This window comes from Cupressus sempervirens, chromosome 11 (genome assembly GCF_028749045.1).
Source record: "Cupressus sempervirens isolate cs-2001-9-10 chromosome 11, ASM2874904v1, whole genome shotgun sequence".
NCBI classification, from domain to species: domain Eukaryota; kingdom Viridiplantae; phylum Streptophyta; class Pinopsida; order Cupressales; family Cupressaceae; genus Cupressus; species Cupressus sempervirens.
Genome location: NC_143128.1, coordinates 402402195 through 402418393, shown reverse-complemented (window position 1 = coordinate 402418393; position 16199 = coordinate 402402195).

Below are 16199 nucleotides of genomic sequence, written 5' to 3'. Positions count from 1 at the left end.
ATCACTCACCAGTGGTCCATAGTCTGCCGGCCAGCTGTGTCATTGGGAGGGCTCAAAATGATGATATCTAACATTCACTACCATCTTCCTCTCAAAGCTCCTATTCACAAAAGACAAAAGGTACAAATGAATTGAAAATGACCCCTTGGGCCCTTATATAGGGTTTGACCTAATTTTTCAAAGTTCTCCAATGTGCGCAAAAATCAACCCCTTGGCTAATTTGACCGTTCTAAATCCATTTTTGGGATTGAATTCAAAAACTGACACACCTAAGTATCCCAAAAATGCGTTTTAAAATTTTGGGACTAGCGCAATCAAATGCTTGTGCAATCCAATTTTTTCTGATACCCACTAATTTTTGGAATCTTTTCAACTCCAAATACTTCAAACTTTCAATATTTATTTTGGAAAAAGTCAATTGTGGTCAAATTTGGTCAACTCTTGGTCAAACTTGGTCTTCTAGACTTCAAAATCATGTCGAGTTGACTCTGAATTTTCTTCTAATCATTCTAATCTCTTCTACATTCTGTTGAATCTTCAATTTCTTCTCTCTCTCTCAACATACTACTTTACATCATATTTTTGGTGTGTCATCCTTCGATTTCACTGCTGAGGGGGTAGGATGATTACATCATTAAACTTCAAATTCAAATAAATCCAAATCCTTATTGCTTGGGGCATCTCGTACATATCTCATGTCCTCATCACTTGGGGCATCTTGTTCCCCTCTTTTTGGAATCTTTGCCATCTATCACATCTTATAAAGAACTCAATGGACACGTATCAGGACAATCTAAAGCTCGACTCCTAAGGATCAAGCCTCATTCTAGGGATGATTCTATGACTCATAATTTTGATCTTGTTGTCTTTTATCAATCTAAGGTATCTAGGTGTTTTATCTAGATCCTTAAAGGTTAAGCTCCATTCTAGAGATAATCTTTTAAATGCCATAAATCTCAGGTATCTAGGAATTTTATTTGGATCCTTAAAGGTTAAGCTCTGTTCTAGAGATAGTCTTTTAAATGCTATCAATTTTAGGTATCTAGGTTTTCTATCTAGATCCTTAAAGATTAAGCTCTATTCTAGAGATAATCTTTTAAATACTATCAATTTTAGGTATCTAGGTGTTTTATCTAGATCCTTAAAGGTTAAGCTCCATTATGGAGATAGTCTTTTAAATTCTATCAATCTTAGGTATCTAGCTATTTATCTAGATCCTTAAAGGTTAAGCTCCATTTTGGAAATAGTCTTTTAAATGCTATGAATATCAAGTATCTAGATGTTCTACCTAGATCCTTAAAGGTTAAACTTCATTCTGATGGAAAACTTTAGAATTCTTGTCATTTTGGCTATCTAGGTGCTCTGCTTGGATTCCTTGGGATTAATCTTCATTTTTGAGATGGTCCTTAAAAGCTTACCAATTGGTCTCTATATCATCAACTTTGGAACTAATCTCATCTTCACATCATGCTTTTTGATTTTCTTTGAATTGAACGTGTTGCTCACACATTCATTCAAAGAGGGGTAAAATGTAATACCCCAAAATTGGTTCATTGCCATAGTCACCAATTCTGGTCTTTTTTGATCAATTCCTAAGTCCTGTGTCACTAGGCAATTCTAGTTCTAATTATCACTATTTGACTTAATTGTCAAATGCAAAAAACTACAAATCTGCATTAATCATACTCTTTATTTAATTCCTAAAGTATTAACTCATATTAGTTGCATTAAACCTATTGATTAAGATTTAATTTAAGTATTAAGTATTTATACTTTAATTAAATTAAAATATCACCTAAAGCTAATGTACTAAGGGATTAAATGTATTTAATTTAATAATTATTCTTATTTTAATTAACTGAATATGATTATTAAATTAATAGAAAATACATTTATGAGATCATATCTCACTTTATTAATTTAAATAATATCTTCAAAATCCTCTCTTCACTTCTAAATGGAAATTCTGAGTGAACTACTTCTCGAAATTGGAAACAATCTAGTTAACTTACTCTCACACTTGTGACAATTTCAGTTAACTACTCATCACACTTAGATTTGAAATAGTTCACTTCACCTACACAAGGAAGTTTCCATCTTTGACTAAATCTTTTCTTTATCTTGACTATCAATCTAAGTTGATCTCAAGCATTGATGGATTCCATGAATTCTATTTAAGAGGCTCATAATTCTTCATTATAGAGGTTGAATTGAATTGCTATCGAATCTCTGCTAGATCACATACTCATTTTCTTACTATCATTATAGCTTTGTGTTTCTTAGATTTAATATCATATAGTTTTTAATATGCATACATATAGCTAACTTTGTTTTATATGTTATTAGATTACTTGCATCTTTCATATAGAAGTAATTAGACATCATTTAGATTCAATTGCATTCTAAAACCCTTCATTCTAGAATGGTCTAATTACTTATACCTCAAATATAAGAGCATAAGTAGGTAAAATCCTTCTAGATAGAGGGAAACAAGTTGTCTTGCAGGACTTCTCTTAGGTAAAAAATCTCATGTTCATTCCAAGATGAATTTTCATACAAAGACCATGTTGAAGTGTGTGTGTTAAACAAAGGCCACATTCCATGCATACAACCCTAATTACTCTTAATAACTCATACGTAGATTAGGAACTAGATTAAATTCTACAATAAAGAAGCTTCGCAAGATAGAATTAACAAAAAAAAATGTAGATACAACATATAACTTGAAGAAATAAGAAGAAATACTAATAGAAAGAAAGAATGAATACACAACATCAATGGTGGAAGAAGGTAAACTAGGAGATTATATTAATGCAAGGCAAGGGAGATTATAACTCCAGAGCATAGAATGCTACTATCAAAGAATCAGAGAAATGGACCAACTCTAAAAACATATCTACTACTAAATTTAAAGAGTTCATACATAACCTAGATCTGACCATGAGTTAAAACTCCAAAAACCATTGAGTTGATTTATAAACAAGAGAAATAATTGAGTATCAAAAGAAAATCTGATTGTGGAGTGCCTTGTTGATGGAAGTGACAAGAAGAGCAAAAAATGATTGCACCCAACCATAAGAGATCTAATCATTTCATGCATTAAAGAGGCATGGAGGGCATTGGAGTTGTGTTAAAAAGGGCCAAGAAGTTGTTTAACCATAAAGAATGGGTCTTGATAGTGTGCCATGGCTATGAAAATCTAATTTGTGCCACTGTAGGAAAAAATTCATGGATGGAATCTTATTTTTTTCTGAAAAAATATTGGCCATTGATGTACATGATCTCTTTAAAATGGATGACCAAGATGGCAAGAGAATATTTCCCAATGACTAATTAAATCACCACCATCGATGCAAATCTTCCCCTTGTGATGAATCGCTGAGGTGTAGTGAGAATATTGGGACCCTCTACCATGTGGCACAATTTTAGACTTTAGAGCCTCACACAAACTCTCCAATATGAAGAAATGGTAGAGTGGCAACATGTAGGAGAATCTTGTGTTTTCATGAACCTAAGATGATACAACTAGGTGCTTCTCCATGTCATTTCCCTAGGGAATCATCTCATGACTTCTCATCTCTAACAACTCTAACTTATGGTTGTGTGAGATTTGACACATAGAGCTTCCTACACAGTCACTTGTCAACATAGTGTAACTCAAAGTTTTCATAATCAACCCTACAATGTTATTTTTAACTATATTCCCCTTTGCTCATAAGTTCATGAGCTTAACTACTTGAAGTCTCTGCTCTTGCACTTGGCATTTAACTAACCCTTGTCATTACATCATAACCATTTTGAATATAAGCCTCCACTCATATGTTGTCCTTTAATCATAACTCTGAGAAGCTTCAAATTTCACCATATGATGTTATGCTTAATTGTCCATGGATGTATACCTATAGGCTTCCTCTTTGGATGTAACATCATGACCACCCTTAAGTTTCACTTGCACTCATATGCCTTCCTTTTTGGGTGTAGTTTGGGAGACATAACACCTTTTCATAAAATCCTTTATGAACTTACACCCACTGCCTTGTTCATATCTTTGGATGAATTTTCAAGTAAGTTTTGATCCTTTTAATCTTTGGCCCAAAATAGATTTGAATGTGAAAAATTTTCATTATTCTAGAGACTTTCTCAAAAACCTTTTTTCCTTTAGCATTTTTGCACAAAATAGGCTTTATGCTATTGATCTTGTCTGCAAGGAATCTATCCCATTAAAGGTTTCTCTAATTAGATATCAAGGATGGGTTGAATAGAGGAAAAATGGCCAATATTATTGGAAAATAAGGGGGAATGCATTCCTACTAATCATAGGATCAATGGCCTTTAGCAATCCATTGGGTATGGAGTCCCCAAAAGAGAACAAGATGCCATTCCACCCTTAACTTCACAAAAATCTACCTCTACAACCAACAAAACTACCAAAAAAATTGCTAAATCTAGGAGGGAATAGTTGTTCTTATGAACTTTTGGAAACTAAAAATCTACTCCAATATTTACATAAAACCTTTAACCTCCTCTATCAGCAAGGTTTAAGGTGAATCCCATTGACTAGTATTGGAAGAACTTCACCATCAAGCCTAGATAGCTAAAAAGTGTTGGTCTCTTTGCAATTGGTGATAACATTTGGGCCACTCCACATAGCATCAAATTTGGAGTGCCTACCAAGCTTGGCTCTATTTTCATCCCACTTAAGGACCAAATCTCACTTGGAATAGACTCTAGAAGTAGCCTTCTTGTCAAAACTTCTCTTAAGTGAACCTCAAGTGTATGCGTAGCTTTTTGTCTCTATAGATGCTAAAAAATGGTTTGTGTATATGGTCTAATAACATTTTCATACTAACTCATCCCATTTTCTCATCCCACTAATTCTAATCTTTTGGCCAACTTGATTATATCTCAACATTTTCCATCATCATTCATATACTTTTTCACATCAGTTGTAGATCATTTTAAAAACATTTCAACATCATCACAATCATATCAAATCAACTCAGAATCACCCAAAATCAACCTAGAATCACTCAAAATCAAGTATAATCAACCTAAAACATGTTAGATACCTTAAATCAACCATCATCTATGTAACCCTACGCATTCTAGCATCTCTAAATGCCTTGGAAACCTATCAATCTATCAAACCTATCAATCTGACCTTAGTACTATCATGGCTTTGAGTGCTAGGTCAAGCTATTGTTCACATCATCCAATCTTTGACATTTCCAAGTCTCTCAGTGTTAGATCATGGCATTATAATATCAATTTAATAATAATGATAGTGTTCATTGATGTTGTTATGATCAACCCTGTCAATCAATCTCAATCATGTAGTATTTATAATTTCAGTTAAATGTTACATGTCCTTAATTCATGTCATGTGTCCTTGGCATGTTATCAATTTTAATCAATCAATCAATTTGACCATGGCTTTGGTCTACTTATCAACATCCTAGTCAATCTGCATAATCGACACATTTTCATCAAAGGATATTATTGCACTCATCCAATCAAATTGACCAGTCATCTACTAATTTTCTCTATAGGATTAAATAACCCATGATTTAATCCTATGTCATTCCAATCATTTTTCATATTTCATTACTAAATATTCTTCCTATTTAACATCCTCAACTAATTAATCTTATTAATTAATTGATTTATCATTCACAAACTATGGAAATTCTCAATTTCTTGAGTCTATTTTCCACCTCTAATTTCCAAATTACTAATTTCCATTTGTGTGGAAAAATGAATTTTTAATTCAAATATTCCAGATAATCTTGACATCATCATGACACATGGACATCTTACATCATGGATTTTCGTTAGAAACAATAGTCCACCGAGATAACTAGTGGGGTGAATCAATTATCCAATAATTAAAACATTTATCAACCTTAAACAATCTTATATGTTCAACCAAAGTAAATAACAACCATAACGAGATGCACATAGAAAATTACACTAGATATGTTAACTATGAAAACCCTTGATTAGAGGGAAAACCCTGGTGGGAATGATGCTCACAAGATGATGTACTAATATAAATATTCTTTGCTATAGGATGGACCTTTTTAGGAGTCTATTACAATATTTAGTACATATGAGTCCTCGTTAGGAGACTTTGAATCCTTGTTAGAAGATTCCAACCATATTAGGAGTTGCGCCAACCTTGTTAAGATTTGTAGAAGACAGAAGGACCTATTGTCCAAATAGCTTCTGGGGCAAGATCACTAAACTCACTGTCCAACTAATCTCTCAACTATTCCTTGTAGAATAATTGTATGTACTATACTTTAAATTCTTTCCTCTACCCTATCAATCAAACCAATCACTATCAGACCTTGTAGACTAGATCACAAATCTTGAGTCCAAGTATCTAACTTGATATCACATAATAAAAGCTTGAAAACAAAGTTTCCTTCACCTTCATTATGCTCTACTTATCTTCACATTTTCATCTTTGTGCTTCTTACAATCATTTGTATTCCTCCATACATCCATCATACATGATAAAGAAAAATTCCCTTCCGTCATACTAAATCCATAAAAAAATTCCCTTAGTCAACTATTAAACCTTCTCAATTAATTATTATAGGACCACATTAAGAATATGTTACACTTAGTGATAATATTAATCTTTTTCCTTGCAACTTGAATAAATTTTTGTACATGTAACACTATGATGAGGGAGCTTAGCCACATCATCACCAAAACATTTTCTTCACATCTTTAACTTTAGCTTCTCAAAATAGAAAATTTTTTAAGAGATATAACAAGTTTACTAGAGTATGCCTTTATAAACTCTATCTTAGAATAGTCTTCACCAAAACTTGCATAACTTCTTCTAGACTTAATATCTTATACATTTGAGGTTAGCTATGTGTACTAGATACATAGTATAATCTCTCTTTAACCTTTCTACTGAAAGTACTCAATGATCTATCTATACCAACTTGATCTTTACCATTTTTCTTCTGTTAGATACCATAGAAAACTACTATGTTGACATCAATGAAAACCATAGTCATGAATGTAACATATCATCATGATAATGATCTAATCATGTTTCTACAATAATCCCCCATAGGAATATTTCTATCATTCATGTTTCCAAAAATCTCCCCCTTTAGCATTGATGGCAACATAGATGAAAAACATCTAGTTCCAAGAATACCAACTACAAAAGACTATTAATCTTTCTTTTCAAATCCTCTTCATCAATCATTCTCCCCATTGATATACCTCAATTTTCTTTACATCATGTTGTACTTCTCCTATTGTACTTCTTTCCAATTGATTTTCCAAATATGTACTTGGTTTACATGCTTTCTGAACTATTTTTCTTTCATGTTGTACTTGTTTTACTTATTTTTCATGCTATACTTCTCCCTTGTTGACATCAATGTCAAAGGATTTAACAACCATCAAAATCTACAACAACTATTTCTTACTAGCTCAAGTGTCCAAAGACACTATTCGAAAACAACATCCAACAAGAGTCCTAGATGACTCTATCCATCACAAATACTCCCCCATATAGGAAGTATCAACATTCATCCTAGACAAAAAATAGTGCTTTGTTACACCAAACTAATGCACTCTTGCATCATCTACTCTGATGTAGGAAGGGGAATAACCCCTAGTATACCTTGAAAATACTCAAAAGTCTCTTTGGGAATAGGCTTACTGAAGATATCTACAATCATCTCTTTGGTGTTTACATACTCCAATCCAATTTCCTTTTCTACAACTTTCTCTCTCAACATGTGTTACTTGATAGAAATGTGCTTGGTCATAGAATGCAACACTGGATTCTTAGGCATATTTATTGTTCTTGTGTTGTCATAGTGTATGACAACAGGTTCACTGAATACTATCCTTATATCCTTTAGCATCTACTTCATCCAAACAACTTTATTATAATTGTTTATTCTTGCAACATATTCAACTTTTGTTTTACTTTATGTGGCATAGTCTTGCTTCTTGCTTAGCCAAGAAACTAATCTTCCTCTAAGAAAGAAGGCTTTAGTAGTGGTTCTCTTTCTATCATCCATATGGCCTACTCAATCAACATTAGTATAAGCATATAGAGTGAAATCATTAGATCTATCATACCACAATCTAAACTCTAGTGTTCCTTTCAGATATCTAAATATACTTTGACTACTACATAATGTGCTTCTATGGGATCAAATTGGAATCTTGCAACAATTCCAACTATATTTTCTATATCTAGCCTTGTGTGAGTTAGGTGTTGCAATCCTATGATCATAAATCAATACTTATTCTACTTAATAGTAGGTTTCTCATCCTTTGTAGATAACTTATGATAAGTTACCGTAGGTGTTCCAAGGGGTTTACATGTTTCCAAACTAAACCTTTTTAGTAGATCTTTCAAATACTTATTCTAAAAAATAAAGATTCCTTCTTTGTCCTATATGATTTATCTTAGAAAATATTCCATTTCTCCTATCATACTCATTTCAAATTCCTTCTTTATTTCTTCTACAAACTTGTCACTTTCATCATCATTTCTTCCAAATATGATATAATCAAAAAATATTACCAAAGTCATCAATCCATCATCAATTTCTTTCCACTATAGATTACCATCTATCATACCTTTGCTATATCCAAGCTTTGTCAAATTATTGTCCAACCTTGCATACCAAGTTTTGAGTACTTGCTTCAAGTCATGCAATGCTTTCTTCAATCTACATACTATGTCCTTGTCATTTGTTAAAGGAAAACCTTAAAATTGTTCTATGTATACCTCTTCTCCAAGTTCTTAATTTACAAATGTTGACTTCACATCCATCTGATATACTTTGAAATTCTTATATGCTACATATGCTAAGAATAACCTTATTGCTTCTATTCTTTCCACAGAAGCATAGGTTTCATCATAGTCTCTTCCTTCTTGCTATGAGTAACCTTTACATACCAATCTTGCATTCTTCATTACAAATTCTCCTTCTTCATTGATCTTGTTTTTGAATACCCATTAGTTCCTATCACAATCTTGTCTATCAGTTTGGGGACCAATTCTCCTATCTCATTCTTTACTATCTTATCCAATTCCTCTTTCATAGCTTTCTTCCAATAGTCATCTTTACATGCTTCATCTACATTCTTAGGTACAACTTGGGACATAAAACATAGTTACTCATTGATTTTTCTTCTTCTCATCACACCTTTATCTCTACTTTTGATGATCTACTTGGGTGGATGATTCTTTGTCATATTCTTATCCAAAGTAGGATTTTTTTATCTCAACTCTTAGCTCTATTAAAGGTTCTGAGCTTTGTTCCTACCTCGGCTCTCCTTCACTCTACAAATTATTTTTAGTCTCAAAGAATACTTCATCATTCCTTGGTTTAGTAACAAAATCATCATCTAAATTATAATCAACTACTCTTTCTTGTATCCTAAATTTCTCATCAATTCTTACATTTGCACTTTCCATAATAGTCTTAGTTCTAAGATTATAACATCTATAAGCCTTTCTTTTCAATTAATGACCAAGAAACATATATTCATCATTTCTAGCATCAAAATTACAAATATCATCATCTCTTTTGATATAACACTTACTGCCAAAAATTCTAAAATACTTAACTGTAGGTAAGTGACCAAACTATAGTTCATAAAGGGTCTTGTTTGTGTCTTTTCTAACTTGCCCTTTGTTCATAGTGTAGACTTTTGTATTCATAGCTTCTCTCCAAAACATCTTGGATACATCATTTTCAGCTAATGTAGCTCTTGTTGCTTCTATTACTAACCTATTTATTCTCTCTACTACACAATTCTATTCAAGGTTTCTTAGAGTTTATAACTATCTTTTGATTCCATTAACTTCACAAAAAATGTTAAACTCATTTGAAGTAAATTCTCCTCCTCTATATAATCTTAAACATTTAATATTCATACCTAATTCATTCTCAACTCTATTCTTGAATATCTTGAACTTATCAAATACCTCAGATTTTTCTTTAAAAAATGCAACTCACATCATTCTAGAAAAGTCATCAACTAAAATCATGAAATACCTTTCACCATAAAATCTTTTAGTCTTTGTAGGACCACTAAGATTTGTATGTACAATCTCCAATTTTTTTGTAGTAGTAAACTTCTTGCTAGGAAAAGAAGTTCTATTATGCTTTGCCAAAACACACTCCTTGCAAATTGTGTTAGTACAATTTATAATCTTAAGCAAATCTCTTACTACAAGAATACTACTAGTCTTCACAATACTATCAAAAAGTTTATATTAAAAAATATCTTATGCCATAACTATCATCTACCTTTGCAACCAAACATGTCATTTTAGTAGGATTCAACTAAAATACATTACCTCTAGATCTAGTTCCTATTCTAATTACCTTTCCATCTTTATCTCTAATCATGCATGTCTTCTCTGTGAACTACAACTGATACCTTATTAACTAGCTGTCCAACACTCAAAATATACATCCTCAATATTAATCTTACCATCAAGAGTTATAGATCCAATACCTTTAACTTGGCATGTTCCATTGTTTCCAACTCTAACAATGCCTCCATCATGACTTTTGAAGTCAAAAAACTTGTTTTCTAAAGCCCACACTAGTACCCTATTATACATATAAGGAAATGAATATGATTAGGAGTTAATTAGGTTATCAATAACATTTTGTTATTCACAATGATTTATGAGATCCTATTAGAGACTGATGTAGATTTTGATTATTATAAGGTTGATACCCTATCCAATAACATTAGCTAAATAAGATAGGACCACATGAAAATGAGATTCAACATGTTAAAACTGAGAACCTAGTCATGAGACTCAAGGTATGATTTACTAGACAATTAGGGGAGATGAATTTATATTCACTCTCGTAAGAAAAAAAAAACAATGAATATAGATCAAATGATAACAAAGCATAATGGTCGCACTTGTAGAGTGGTTTTAAAATATGATGACATAATTTGGAAACATAAAATGGAATGAGAAATTAACCCTAGGGGCACACACACCTCGTAATGAGATAAAAAGGACATTGTTAGAAATATTACCTTGGTCAATTGATTTGAAAGGATACTAGTTAACAAGACTGCACAATAGTGATTTTCACTTATGACATATATACTAAGATCCATTTTACATGTTTTTATGATATGACTTTGATGTCTTATGGTTATGATAGATAAGGATTGTGATAGTATTAGAACAATATTTTTGTTATGACTAGAAAGATTGATGTTATACATATCTTTATATTTCAATGTTTTGAATATTTTATGGAAATGATTAGATGGAAGTTAACTAAATATGTTAAAGAAATTAAGTGATATTGGATTATTCTACACTTATCTACATGTATTTTTATATTATTTCATTGGGCTACTGACATTAAGTTGAGTTTGTAGGAAAGTAGAACCATGGCTTGATTATTTAGGGAAGCAAGGTTCAAACCTATGTGAACATGGTAAAGCCAAGGTGAATCTTTGGAAGATTCAAAGCCTTGTTGTATTGTGTTTATTTCGTAATGCTATTGTGCATGAGTATTATAGTTTAGATATGATGATTAATTATAGACATGTCATCATGATGTGTAAAGTGTTTTAATGTGTGTGTGTCATTTGACACTTGTTTGGTGTATGTGTGAATGACATGTCATATAGGTGTTTGGGCATGAAGTTACTTAACCTAAATTTAATCCCCATTATTAAATTAAGTTAACCTATCTTGGAGAGTGTTAGGATGAGTCACTTTCATGATGGAATTCAAATTAAATTTGATAGGAACCTTAGAGAGTCTAAAAGTGGTTTCCAAGTGTTATTTTGGTGAAAATAAATCACCCACATGGTAGTCATATAGGTTGCGGGTCTATATATAACCATAAGTTGGCCTAGGGAACTTAGAAGACCCTCTAACTAGTCATTTTCAAGCCAATTCGAAAATTATAGTGTCACATAACTTCTTCCATCATCCCAACACTTGGTTAAGTTCCTAGTGGTAGAAAGGTACAAGGGTGTAAGAGCGGTAGGTGGGGATGGAAGTGGGGGCCTTTTTAGAGAGCTTGTGCCAAACTTAGTGGTTGTTCACCCACTCTCTAATTGTAGAAATAGATAGGGATTTGCAAGAGGAAGCTTGGAAGCCAAGGAAGGAAATATCTTCATCACCATTTCATAACCATAGGTTGAAAGGAGATTAGTCCTTCATGCCATATTTTCTTTCATTTCATGATAGTTGAAGATGGAAGTTGTAAGAGTGTTTCTTGTAGGGTCTATGTGTTTGCATATGGTGCATGTTATAAATTTCATGTATGTGAGTGAGAATGTTGAATTTATTTGCATTTGGCTTTGTTTTCTTGGAATTTGGTTGTGGGTTGAATTTTGTTTTGGGTGTGGAGGCTTCACTCACCCTTGGGAGGGAAGAGAAGCCTTGGGGTGAAGGGGTTAGTTGGGCTCAACATTGAAGTTGAGAAATCTTTCTCTTGGAGAGGGGTTAGTTTTCATGAAGTATGGGCTCCAATGAAGCCATATGCCTTTCTATTGTCCTATCGGAGGTATAAGTGAGGATTTGTGAAGAGGAGTAAGTGTTGATATCCTTTTTGAGGCATGTTTTCTTGATAGCCTTGTTGTGGCATGCTTCTTGGAAGCCTTTTGAAAAATTGCAATTGCAAGATTTGTTGTTTCACAAGGATATGGCATTCTCCTCCTTGAAGAGCCCACCTTCAACCAATGTTATGATTCCATCTATGAATCATTGTACAAGCCTTGGTTGGGTATTGTAAATGTGATGTTAAACTATGGTATGCATGTTAGTTCTTGTTATTGTGATGTTGTTTGAATATATCCTAGTTGAGCCTTGTTTCCCCTAGTATGGGGGTGGCCTCCTTGAGGCCTAGGTTGGGAGGTGAGCCTCCATGGTTCCTAATTTTTAATGTTGTTTGCAAGTTTTGTGAAGATGGATTTGACGTAGGCAAAGGGGTGAATAACTAGGGCCAAAGGCTCACCCAACTATCCAAACCACCCTGTAAGAGTTAACACAATGAAATAAAACACAAAGAATAGCAACCAAAGGAGGAAGAGTGAAATACTTTTATTGATTCATCAAAATATCTTCATACATGCCCAATTGTAAGGCCTTCTAGGTTATGACCAATTACAAATACATTCACATTCAAAGATCCAAATAGAAATTCACACTTTCAATTTTTCTCTCTAATCTTCTTCTCATAAACTTACCTAACTCTAAGCCTAGACACTCTATATACACTTGCCAAAATGGCTTATAGATTATTCTAGAACATTATATAAGAGGAAGGCTGAACCAACAATGTTCTAGACACATCCCAAGAAAATATCTTAACATAAATATCACAAACAATACAAATCCCGCAAGTTAGCTCATAGAAATCATGTCCAAATGCTGACACTTAGCATACATTGGATAACTTGGTGAATGAAGAGTCACTTGACATACAATAGGTAACTCAGAAAATGAAGACTCACTTGACATACACTAGATAACTCAGTGAATGAACAGTCACTTGGCATACACTAAGAAACTTGGTTAATGAAGAGTCACTTGGCATACACTGGGTAACTCAATTAATGAAGAGTCACTTGGCATACACTATGTAATTTGGCGAATAAAGAGTCACTTGGCATACATTGGGTAACTTAGTTAATGAAGAGTCACTTGGCATGCATTGGGTAACTTAGTTAATGAAGAGTCACTTGGAAAACACTGGGTAACTTGGCAAATGAAGAGTCACTTGGTGTACATTGGGTAACTTGGTGAATAAAGAGTCACTTGGCATACACTAGAAAACTTGGTGAATGAAGAGTCACTTGGCATACACTAGGTAACTGGTAAAATGAAGAGTCACTTGGCATACATTAGAGCTATAGTAACTCAGCATCAATATGCAAAATGAACAAAATGAGTAGGATAACAAGGCAACCTAGGATGCTCTTGCATTAGACAACTGGGGTTGAAAGGAATGATTCTCCTGAATCATTGAGATGTCACAATCTGAGTGGAATCCAACTCAAATTGTGAAATCCATGAAGCATCTTCAATAGGCCTATTCTTCCACTTTACCAAATATTCATAGTAATCTTTTCCTCTTGTGCTCCTACCAACTCTTTGATCCAATATCCATTCAACTTCTTCAATACAACAACTTCATCACCTGACTCATGATACTTATACAAATCAGCAATATTGAATATAGGAGATATATCAATGTCATCAGGTAACTCAACTTCATAAGCATTACCACTATCAAACTTCTTCAAGATCTTACAAGGTCCAAATTTCTTCATCTTCAGCTTACTATATCTTCCAATTAGGAATCTTTCTTTCTTTAGATGAATCATTGCCTCATCACCAACTTGAAAATCATGGTGTCTTCTAGATTGATCAGCATTCTCCTTATGCTTATGATTACTTTGTTCCAACCTCAACTTCACTTCCTTATGTAAAGACTCCATAAAATCAACAAATTCTTCTCCTATAGCACTTTTATTTTCTTCACCAGCAACATCTCTCAAATCTAATATACCTCTAGGATGCATTCTAGTAACAATCTCAAAAGGTGTCTTCCCTATACTCCTATTCATAGAATTATTATATGTAAATTTAGCTTGTGCTAATACCATCTCCTAATTACTTGGCTTATTCCCAACTAAACATCTCAGTAAATTTTTCAAGCTTCTATTCACAACCTCTATCTATCCATCTATCTGTGGATAGAATGTAGAACTAAACTTCAGCTCATTACCCATCTTCTTCCACAAAGTCTTCCAAAAATAACCAACAAACTTACTGTCTCTATCTGAAATAATACTTCTTGGTAATCCATGCAATCTCATAATCTCTTTAAAGAAAAGTTCAGCAACATGCTCAGCATTCTTACATGGTATGAAATAAGCAATCTTAGAAATATTTTACACTACAAAAAATATAGAATCATACCCCTTCACTATCTTAGGCAATCCAAGAACAAAATCCATACTAATGTCAGTCCAAGGTTTCTCAGGAATAGTAATAGGTGTATACAATCCAGTATTTTGACTCACTTCCTTTGCAACTTGACAAACTCCACAACTCTTTACAAATTTTTGAACATCCTTATACATTTGTGGCCAATAATATTTCTCTTTCAGAAAAATCAATGTCTTATCAATTTCAAAAGGTCCAACTAATCCACTACTATGTTTTTCCTTAATCAGATTCAACCTCATAGGACTTCTAGGAATACACAACTGAATACCTTTGAACAACATACCTTCTTGAATAAAATATTCATTGTACTTACTTATGTGGTCTTTTAGATTTGGTGCTCTGCACTCTCTCCACACCTCAGAAAAATCAAGATCAACATCATACAATTCTTTCATTTCATCAAAACCAAGAACTTTAACCTTCATTTAAGTCAACAAAGAACATCTTCTACTCAATGCATCAGTAACTCTGTTCCACTCTTATGCTTGATCATAAATGTAAAACTTTGCAAGTACTCAACCCACTTCATATGACTCTGATTCAATTTGTGTTTACTTCCCAAGTATTGTAAATATTTATGGTTAGTATATAGCACAAACTCCTTAGTAATCAAATAATGTCTCCACTTCTTCAATGCTTAAACAATGGCATAAAATTCTTGATCATACATGGAATACTTCATTTTAGTGTCATTCAACTTTTCACTAAAGAAAGTAATAGGCTTGCCTTCTTGACTTAATATAGCTCCTATTACATTACCACTTGCATCACATTCAACGTTAAATACTTTGTTGAAATTAGGTAAAGCAAATACAGGTAATTTAGCAACCTTTTGTTTCAAAGTCTCAAAACTCTTATCATCTCCACATGTCCACTTGAATTCCTTTTTATCTCCCCTCATTCTTTTAGTCATAGCATTACAAATAGCAATGAAATTCTTTATAAACTTTCTATAAAAACTAGCCAAACTAAGAAATGATCTTACCTCACCCACATTCATAGGTGTAGGCCATTTCAAAATTGCCTTAACCTTCTAAGGATCCATCTTCAATCCATCTAATAAAATCACAAATCCCAAATACACAATCTCCTTTTCTATAAAAGAACACTTTTTTAGATTAATCAACAACTTTTCCTCTTTCAACCTCTGCAATACTTGTCTAATATGCTCAAGATATTCTTCCTT